The 10,905-nt window shown below is 44.3% G+C and overlaps 1 long non-coding RNA gene across 1 annotated transcript; it reads right to left on the bottom strand.

Annotated features, from left to right (window-relative positions):
* Window positions 1-5,351: 5,351 nt before the first annotated feature.
* Window positions 5,352-8,916, bottom strand: LOC144159554 (uncharacterized). The gene is made up of 2 exons (XR_013320327.1): window positions 7,962-8,916; window positions 5,352-7,183 (listed from the first exon to the last, which is right to left on the bottom strand). It is a non-coding gene; the product is annotated as an uncharacterized LOC144159554 (long non-coding RNA).
* Window positions 8,917-10,905: the final 1,989 nt, after the last annotated feature.

The raw sequence follows: 10,905 nt of genomic DNA, 5'->3' as shown, positions 1-10,905 counted from the left end.
CAAGTCAGTTTGTCAGTTTGACTTACACCCACAGCATCTAGCTGCAGGGGTTGAGACTGTAGAGGAGTGCCAAAATGCAAGGTTTTGCATTGTTTATAACTTTGAATACTTGAAGCTTGAAGTTTCTTCACCCTTCAATCAGTGACAACACACTTTGAATTGGAAGCTAATATCCGCAGACCCCAACTGAAACTGAATGAAAATAAACAGGAACAAGTGGTGTGGCTAAAAGGCTTCTAAGGCTTGTGGGCACTGGCGGATCCAGAGGGGGGGGTCCGGATGTAAATTTTGGAATTGATACCCCCAAGATGATGACCTCTAAGGTCTAGTTGACGATTTTTTTTCTACGTATTTCTTGCATTTCTGGTTTCCCATAATTTCGGTGAATAAAAAAAAAGGCTACTATCTTCCTCCTCCCCCTTATCACTATCATCATCATCACAACCGATAGAAGCTGACCCCCCCTCAGGAAAAACCTCTATCTGCCCCTACTTGTAGGGGCAGATAAGTGGGACTACAAGCTACACTAAGAAATGAATCCGAGCGAACATATTTCACATGCAAAGGGCCTATCTGCCGTGTGCGCGCGAGTGTGCATCACGAGCCGATATTCCGCGTTGAACGAAAGCACACAGTAGGCGCACTTGTACGGTTCGTCGTAAGAGAGGATGAGCATGTGCCTCATTAGCTTCCACTTCCCGTTGAATGTATATGAGCAAACGGTTCTCCTCCTTGATGTGAGTACCTCTGCTGCACCACTTCAGCCCTGCAACTGAATGTCAGTGCCGGGCACATTTAGCACTCCAGACGCGTCCGATTGGCGTGCGTGCGAGTGTGCTTGACTAGGTTCTCCTTCTGCGAGAACGCGCGGGAGCAGATGTTGCACTTGAACGGCCGTTCCTTTGTGTGGATGCGAATGTGTTTCCTCACGTGGCTTGTGTAGATGGAACTGTACGGGCAGAACGGACAACAGAAACGTTTTTTTCCGGCTGTGTTGCGAGTCACCTGAGTACTTGCGGTGGCTTCAGCACGAGCTAACGCCACATCACCATTCCCACCAATGTTGGAACTTGTTTCCACGACACCCATGTCTTGGGTACTGAAACGTGGAGTGCTGGCATTCTGATGCTGGCTGGAACCTAGACCTTCTTGTGGGTGGCACCACGCAACTTCGGAGTGTGAAACTGCAACAGCAAGAATCAAGATAGAGTAAAATAAAGTTGAACTAAAACCTTCATTAAAGGGGCCTCGTAGACAAAATACAAGTTTGTTTTATTTGAAAGATTTCGTGTCTTATAGTGCCCCCAGCACTTGTCTGGCAGCAAATGATGCCGTATTCACTGAGAAATTAATCAATTTACGTTAAAATCTTGATTCTTCCACAAAATTGTGTGTTTGCGTGACGTCTGCCATGAAGTCACAAGGGCGGGTATTCAGACAAACTTCCAGTGCGTCATTGAGCAGTGCTTTCCATCAGTCCTCCCAGATGGTGCCACCATACGCAGCAGTGAACTCTTGTCCGCCGTTGCTCTGTTTTTGACCGTATTTCCACCTGGCTTGTTTTTGTTACAGTAGAAAGTAATCGTTTCGCGAAACGTGGGGTAAGCTCGACAAACAGAGACACGTAAGACAACGTCGCTGACGCCAATCATCCAGGCTCGTGTGAGACAAGCCCAAAGCGGTGGACTGCTCTGCAGCTAAAACAAGCATAGTGCACCCAGTACCAACAGCAGTGCGCATCGGTACTTCTATGTTTACGGGCATTTTCGTAACTTTCATTGTTTACCTTACCTTTCTTACCGCTGTAAAATGAATATGCATTACATTTAAGCGCAAATAACTTGTTCAGCAAGCATATAAGCCCTCCTAATTTGCGTTTGCTTTCGCCGGCCTCAGCCAATCGCACAGTGGGGCATATGACATCATAGGCTCTGTTGCGGGAAATGAGTGAGTGGGTCGCATGGCCATTCTGTATTTTCTCAATTATATAGCTTAATTGAGCGAAGTGTGTGTTAAAAGTGGTATCAGTATAATTCTAACGAGGCAATCTTTCGAATGAACCAAACTTGCGATTTGTCTGCATGGCCTCTTTAAAGTTCAGTAGTCCCTCGATTTATCAATCAGTACTGTCAGCTTGTGACAACTACTGGAATGTAGTACAAATAGGCCTTAAGACTTTCTGGAAACTTCATCTTCTTCAAGCTCTTAACACTGAAATATGTTGACGGTTATCCTCATAGCAGTGCTATGTTGGGAGAACAGTATCCTTCAACAACTGTGCCTAATTACACGTTTCGGCCCTGGCGTCCTATACTTAGGACATGAACCAAAAGACTTGTGGCAACACGAGGAAATAAAAATGCTGAGCCACAGAACACATATATTAGGAACACGTCAGCAACTGACGGGCTAGCAGCAGCTACGCCTGGCCGAACGCTCAGAGTTCCCGGGAGCACTGACTGCTCGTGCCACGAGGCTCGCGCAGTGAGCCCCAGAGTGGTGCTTCGTCGTCTTCACTGCGTTGATGCTGCTACAGACTTCTAGCAATTTGAGAACAAAACCAAGAGAGCTAGTTTTCAGGGAAATAGTTCTCTAAAGATGACACTATCAACAGATATCACCATTGTTCAGTTTTTGCTAAAACTGAATGCTAGAAGGAGGAAGGCATCGCAGTGAAGGACAAACTGAAGTCAGGGGCCAAGGACCGAAGTCCTAGTTTGATGGCATGCCTGTAAATCCGAAAATACTTGCACTAACAGCCCTATTTTTTGTATGTGGGCTCACTGCTTTCCAAATTCTAGGAAAACAAGCAAAAATAATTTGCCTGCTTTGAATTTAAATTTTAATTGCCTAATGACCTAATTAGGTGCCATGCTTGTAAATCGCTAATCGCTGGCATCACAAGCCCAATTTTTTATTTGTGAGCCTAAAGGGTCCAAATATTAAATAAGACATATAGAAAAAAAATTTTCCATAGGAAGAAAAAATTCAGGGCTGAAAGCGTTAAAATTACACGAAAAGTGTTGTAGAGATAAGACGGTTGTCCCCTCTTCCTGTAGATATTAGGAAACACAGCACCATTAAGTCACTCCGCAAGCGGTGTGATATGGGTTCGAAACACTGCCACAGACTGTTTGAAACCTCCCCTCTGCTAATACACTGGCACATAGAAATAGAAATAGAAATAGAAATACACATAGAAATAGAAACTTGAAGTTCTAGGCACCCTTGCCAAGGTTCAAGGCTCCCAGGGAATAAAAATGTGTTTAAACATGGATGTTTAGTTCACGCATATACTAATGTACTATAGCACTAAATCTGACTCACAACATGCGAGTGGCGGCTGGAGCTGCTCTTCAAGCAACGGTGGCGCAGTGCAGTGTGGCACTCCAGAACTAATGGGAGAGGGACTTCAGCTCTTCTGATAACCGTCAGCACCCCCGTGCGGGTGACTACTGCCTTTCATCTCGCCCGTGTGCAACGCTTAAATGCACCCGACGCAGAGCTGTTACACTTGCGCGGAGGCGAAGAAGTGTGACGCATGTTGCCTTCCTTGCTATTATCACCGATGAACTGCATACGTTTCCACTGACCCTGAAGCTGCTTCTTCTGCCTGCTTCAAATTTTTACAATGCTTCCTGCAATAAAAGGTGTCTTTTTCTCGCTCTGTTGCATTACTGATGGCGCACTGCTCGGTTTTGGTCGCTTAGGTTCACTCCAAGTAACGAAAACGTACAATAGCCGAATTACGGCTTTTTATGCGATAATAGCAGTGAAACGTCCATACGTCCCAATTTTTAAGATGCTGCACAAGGCTGCACTGAACTACATTGGGCGCATTCATGCGTTGCGCATTCGCTAGGTCAAAGGCATCTGTTACCCGCGGGGGTTACTGATGGTTATTGGAAGAGCTGAACCCCACTCTCGTTAGTTTTCAAGTAGCTCACTATGTGGTGCCACTGCCACTCGCATGTTGCAAGTAAAATTGCGTGCAATAGTACATGTCCTGAAGGGCTCTGCACTTAACTGATTCCTTGATGCACCTAAGTCCGCTTAAGTGCTTTGAATGTGAAAGCCCTGTGGTTTCCCCTCGTGATATTCATTATCAAACCCTCCATTACTGCCACGTCGTGTTTGAGCCTCCTTCTTCACGTGCGTTTTTTCGCCTTTTGGCGTGAATTACTCTGAGAAGCCGACTGGCGACACTTCACAGCACAGCTTTCCCCTGAATCAGAGTTGTTTGTGGCTGGGGTGCACCTACCCTACTTACACCTTTCCCATAATAGACGTCAGGGCTGCACACACTATAGATTGTATTCACTGGCGAGGCACACATGCAGGCAACCATGTGAGTGTATATCACTGGTTACGTCGGGCTCCGCGGGATGGCGGTACTTGTTCGATCAAAGAACACGATCTGTGTTGGACGTTCCAAACTCTACCCCACCGAACGCAAAGTAATGCCTCGACTCCAATGTGAGTGCGATTGAGAACCTATCTGCTGACACCACCGCAGAGAATCGGGTTGAAACGGAGCAGACGACGCACGCCGGTGTTTTTTTCTTCTGCGGCGTGTGGGTGCAGTGGCATAAGCCACACCGTGTCCGTGGCAGTTTCCAGTGTTGCCAAGCGAAGAAATTGACAGCCAAACTTTTCAGTGGATACCACCTATAGTCTAACTTTGGTTCCATTGCTGGCAACGCGCTGTTGTATCACATCGGTAACACACTCGGCTCCTCTTACTCTGAATACCCGAGTTCAATTCCAATATGAACTCCAATGTACCAAACTTTCTCTTTAAACTAATTGATTTGCTGCATCAAAATCAATCCACATATGTGGCACAAATTCCCACACACATTTTTGTACGTGGCTTTTGCACTTTAGAGCAGCTACCACTTCCTGTACGAGGCAACAATGCTGCTTTTTCACCGAACACAGAGCTTGAGGCTTCCGCTTTAAAAAACAAGTATTTAATTACTGCAACATCTCACCTGAGTGGCCCTTTGTGTGATGCTGTGGTGGGATGGTTTGGGAAGCTGTGTTGAATGAACGGATTTGAGAGCTGGACTGAGACGGCGATTTCTCAACCCCTGAAGGTAGTGCAGTGGCACCCAGGATGCAAGTTGGCCTAGAAGGTCTCGCTTCGCTCGTCACCATGTCCTCCTTTTCTGCCTTCATCAGGGCTGCAGATAGATCACATGATCAGCCACACTTCTGCCCCAACTTCCCTGTTTGGCAAAGAGAAATACAGGACAGTTTGGACCCAAGAGCTTGCTACAAGTAAAAGCATCAATTCTTATTGGTCTTCCATAACGGCTCTTAAAGAGGTCTGTAAAGGCACTTTAGGGTAGCCTTACTTTACGCAGTAAATGCCCTAACCCTGGAGTACTTCTTCTTCTGTTCAAACCCATTGGAAACGCAAGGACGGTGGCTTTGCCATAAAAACTTGAGTTTTTCAAACTCCTTCGCACCACAGAAATTAACAGGTTGGCTTCTCTGAATAACGCCAAGCCAGTGCAAAAGAGCCAAATACAGGAGACATTCATACATAAAATGAATATGATTAGTGAAATTTGGTGCCACTCTAAAAAGCTCTTGGCACATTTGTGGCTGTGAACTATCACTCTAGCATGGTCAACTTTAGCCCAGTCAGAGAATACGATGATATTTATTAGCCAATGGACATTCATAGTAAACCATAACCTTGTAAGAGAGAGTACAGCTGTCATATAGATATTATTTTTTTAGGGAGGATTTTTATTTTTTTAGTGCCGCCGACTGACTTATTAGGCATTATAGCAAAGCTTCATTAAAAGTGAAAGTCAACACTTACATTAACCACTGATGTGAATCCTTTAATTTAACTGACAGAAAACTGGGCAACTGCAGTAGTTATTTCACAGCACTTACATAACCAGTTCAGATTTCAAAATATAAATTCTGCTGCATATAAGTGTTGTGAAGCTACAAAAACCTACAGTGAACAAAATTCTAGTTAGCACTCAAATGCGGCAGTGAGCCAGACAGTACACAGCAGCTGCGAGAAAAAGATTAATCTCTAAGCCGTTCAAATTTAAGATTTTTTTTACTTATTATTTCCGACGACGACTTTGACCTTCAAGAAAGGGGAAACAAAATAGAAGCTGTCTTTGCAAGTGCTTTCACAGCAGTTCGAAATACCGTATTTACTCGCGTAATGATCACACTTTTTTTCCCCAAAAAAATATGGTGCAAATTTAGGAGTGCGATCATTACGCGAGGTAAATTTTTCGCGAAAAACGTTTCAGCGCAGAAAACGCAAGCAAGCTGGAGGTCAGAATTTTTATGGTATAGGTCTCATGAACATAATAAACGTAATCGATGAAAACAGAATAAAAACTCCACGGACCACTGCCAGCCGCGTTTCCTCCGCACCAATAATGAACTCATGCGTGCCGATATCGCTAATATCGGCAAGTCTGCGGCAATGACGTAGCCATGTCCGCTTTGAAAGAGGAGGAAACATAGGTAAGCACGACCATCGTCAGCTGGACTTGGCACACACACACGGCATAAGGCTGCGGCAAGTTCAGGGTGCGATTGTTGCGCGGGAAATAAAAAAAAAATCGTATTTTGACGACGAACATCAGGGGTGCGATCATTACGCGAGTGCGATCATTATGCGAGTAAATACGGTATTCTGGTAGCACTTGTGTTGTCACACACATTAGGCAAACTGCCAAATTAAAAAAGGAGTATCTCAGTAGGACAGCAAAATCAAAAGAATAAAGGGTGATGCCACTGCCTAAACCACTGCTTTCATTCATCGGGCCCATGCTTACTTGCTACACTCAAGCTGAAAAATCATGTTAGTGCAAGAAAAACGTATCCACTTATAGCATGTAGACTACATCCCAACTTTTTTCCCTAGCTTTGCACATACAGTCACCAGCTTCGAGGCATTACTTTCGAGGCATGGGAAGTGCAAAATGGAGAACATAAACCACCGCTAAACGACTTTGGTGCCAGGTGGTCTGTGTTACTACTTCAATAATTGGAAAATTATGAGATATTAGGGACTTCAGCTGAACCAGTTTCAGGGCTTAGAAGGTTGAAGAAAGTTGTAGCAGGGTATGCAGAATGGGCCACTTTTTTTCCGATCCATTGCAGTGTTCTCCCTCATCAAAAGAACGTCCATATCCTGGAACAAAACCGCAATATTCAATTATACATACACACTCTTTTAAACCAATGCAGCTGAAAAGTTACCGTTGAGCATCAAAGGAAAAGGGTGCAAGTCTGCATATACATATTAGCATGTAGCAAACCACTCAAGGCTACAACTACCCAGCCAAAGCAGACCAAAAAGTGCTATGAGGAATTCAAATGCATTTGTACTTGAAGTGATTTTAAGTACACCACAGCTTATAATGAAAGCAATATGAAGAGTGGTCTAGACAAAAATGGCACCTTCCAGGCATAACTCCTGCCAGCTCTAATCATTTGATTAGCTCACTCTGTACTCAGTGCCTCGCCTATAAAAGAGCAAACACAGAGAACAGGCGATAATACTGGCCAGAATTACGGAACACATGGTGGACCAAACACCGCAAGCAGCTGATGCAGGTACAGTACGCACCATGCTCAGCAGGCCAGGAATCGTTAGCCAATAAGGGTTATTTCTAATGCCCTGGCCGGCCTTTTTGGTACTGGAATATATAAATAAAATTTAAATTCCCTTAATCAAGGCTAACTCGAGGTCCCCATTAATCTTAGGCACATTTAAAAGTTCAACGCCCCAAAACTCACACTTTATTTTTTTTTAAATCCTGGTAATATACGACAGTTTGTGTAGGCCAAAAAGAAGGCTCCACAGGGGTTAAGCACTCCTAAAGGGACATTGTACAAAAGGAAAATGCAGACCCGAAAGATGAACGAATGGAAAAATGACACAGATTGTAATGTTGGTTGTAACCAACCTTCATTATTTTGTTACTGGAGTTTTTAAACTAGCATGAGCAAATATGCGGAGATCTAATGCATTGCGCCAAGACGAAAAACCACGGCTTGGTTGGCTTGGTTGGGCTTGTTGGCTTGGCATCGATCGTTAAGCTGATACAAAGCACGTAAAGAGGAGGCAGGGGAAGCAACAAGTAGCAACAAATCGAACGCTACACGCGAATAATTTTTTCTGAACCTTCCCTTCACAGATACAAGCAAGCGCAAGCAGCAGCAGTGTGTGTGTATCGATGCTTTCGATTATCGCAACTTGCTAATGCGTGCTGATGCGCGCTGAGCCACATGGGCTAGAAAAAGGTAGTTATTTAAGTGAATGAAATGTGTGAACGCCCAAAACGGCGGTAGTACTTAATTGGATGACTTAAAGCCGCGGCAACGCAGACGGGATAGCGAATTTACCGAGCACAGCGCTCAAATCCGTTGCTTCGGAATTTAAATTGCTTAAGCAGACGAGACAAAATTTTAAACGAACGAGCGTGTTAGTTATTCGTCGACGCCAAGCTGACGCAAAAACATTTTTGAGGCACCTTCCAGGGCGGTACGCGTAACAGTTCGGTCTATGGGTAAGCTGTAACGGGCTTTGAAACACCAAGGACGTCGTCAACTATTTACTTCTCAGACCGAATAAAGCGCGACAAAATGCGACCAAAAAGGATATTGTTGACTATGGAAAGTTTGAGACATGCAGTTGCCAAATTGTTTTGGGGTCTGTTTTTTTCGAACACATCCGGCTGGCGTTTTCTCTATGCAAAACTCTTAACAGTACACAACACAGCGACTCATAAATTAGCACGTAGAAAGAATATTTTGCCGCCAGTTCGCGATAATCTTGTCTGCTCCGCTACTGTAGCTCTGCTGCTACAGTGCCTAGTATATTCTAGGCACTGTACTGCTGCTCCAGTTTCTGATCCACGGGCGCTGCCATTGCTGATGATTTCGCACTGCCGCCGCTGCTTTCAATCAACAATAAGAGCAGTAGTATTAACTCTATGAATAAGAGGCACAATTAATTTTCTAAAAATCGAGTCAGTCTTAGTTTATGAAATGTTTTAATAAAAAAAAGGGCAACTTATATTTAAATATTTATGCAAAAATAGCCGCAGTGGCTGCACAATTTGGCTATCCGATTGATAGAAGCTGCAAAGCCGAAGCAATCCGTTGCGGTTGTCGCGGCTATTTTAATCTCTTCTTTGCGCTGTTAGACGTTCTGTGGTTAGACTCATTGTGCAGGAGCAAAAAACAGCCGTTTCTTTAAACAGATTAGTCCCTCGGGCCGTCGTATCTTTACGAAAATGCAGCTGTCCTCCTCAAGCCTCAAGATGTCTGCCTGATATCCTTTCAGAGCCCCAAAGATGCTTTCCAATTCGAAATTGCCTCAAGCTAAAAACGCGGCCTTGACACTGATGTAGCCAACTTTTTAGTGCATGTCGTTTCTTCTGCGTACTAAAATATGCCCTTCCCCTCGCTGGTATCTTCATTCTCATTTACACCGATTGCCGCTGCCTTTTCAGAGTGTTTCCAGTAGTCTCGCTTATAAATACTACGAACTCTTGGCGACACAGCATTTTGACGTTTTTGCTTGTATTGTTTAAGCATTTCTGAGTATCGCTAAACCGTGTCAGTCAAGCGGGATTTTAATGCTTTATGGAAGTCGAACTAACTGCATAAAAAAACAATATAAAACAGTGACTACACGCACGCACGCACGCACGCACACACACACACACACACACACACACACACACACACACACACACACACACACACACACACACACACGCACGCACGCACACACACACACACGCACACGCACACACACACACACACACACACACACACACGAAAGAATACTGTGAACACAGCAGAAATAATTTTTTATAGCACTTAACAAGCATTACAATAGTTTCCACGGATAACAACGAACTATTGCAAGTGGTAGCCACTTGAAGGACAGGTTAAAAAGTTTAAGGCATCTACAAGTCATGCTGTGAATCACAATGTGAATGAACTGTATGCGAAATGTTGACTGATAGTTTTCGCAAATGCAGAAGGTGCTGCATCGGAACCGAGTACAATGGCCATTACTCTTGAGGCAGTGGTACATGAGTCCTGCAGACAAGGGCGTCCGCAGAACTTTTTACAAGGGGGGGCATCCATTAGCAGGGGGGGGGGGTATGGTTGGATAGTACCAAAAAGGCGCTATTTGTGGTTACAAAAAGTACAAACAGTGAATTAGAACCAGACCTGGAGGATACACATTGGCTTTTATTACCTAACAAAGAAATAAAGTTAATAAAGAAAATGCGAAAAGTTACTGTCACTTTGTAAAGAGTCTCGCTGCATGAGGGTTCCCGACTCACGCCAACTGATTACTAGCACACAGTACAATACATTCACATAGATAGAACTGCGCTCCGTCAATCTTCCTTGAATAGCAGCTGCAGACGCCTCTGGTTTTTCTGGGCAAATTGCGAGATGCCATGTGTAATGAAGTCTGTTGAAATGGCTCACGCAATAAAGATACTACTCGCCTCCCAGGCTTTCAATGCAGTACAGGCGTACAAGCGTTTTGAGGGGCTGATTTATAGGTTTTGTTTAGGGGCTTGAGAGCTGCCGACATTTCGCAATTTCGAAGGAAAGGGTGTACAAAGTGATGGGACGGCACGGGAGGATGGTACACTCTCCCTACTAGATGTAGCGGTGAAGATTTTTTGCAAGATATAGCTGCAACTTTTTCCGAAAACTGAAGTTCTTGCGGTAAGACTGCATAAATCTAGAGTTTATAAAAACAAAAAAAAACGTCAAACCTTTCAGAATTGTTCGCTATCTTCAATAGCCAGCACAGGCAGTTTGTTTCACTGCCATCACATGACCGGCAATGTTAGTCAGTGTCTAAAGTGCAAT

This window comes from Haemaphysalis longicornis, unplaced genomic scaffold (genome assembly GCF_048455015.1).
Source record: "Haemaphysalis longicornis isolate Haplotype H1 unplaced genomic scaffold, Haemaphysalis longicornis Haplotype H1 scaffold_10, whole genome shotgun sequence".
In the NCBI taxonomy this organism is placed as follows: domain Eukaryota; kingdom Metazoa; phylum Arthropoda; class Arachnida; order Ixodida; family Ixodidae; genus Haemaphysalis; species Haemaphysalis longicornis.
Note: the sequence above shows the minus strand (reverse complement) of the source record. Positions and strands in the feature narration are given on the sequence as shown.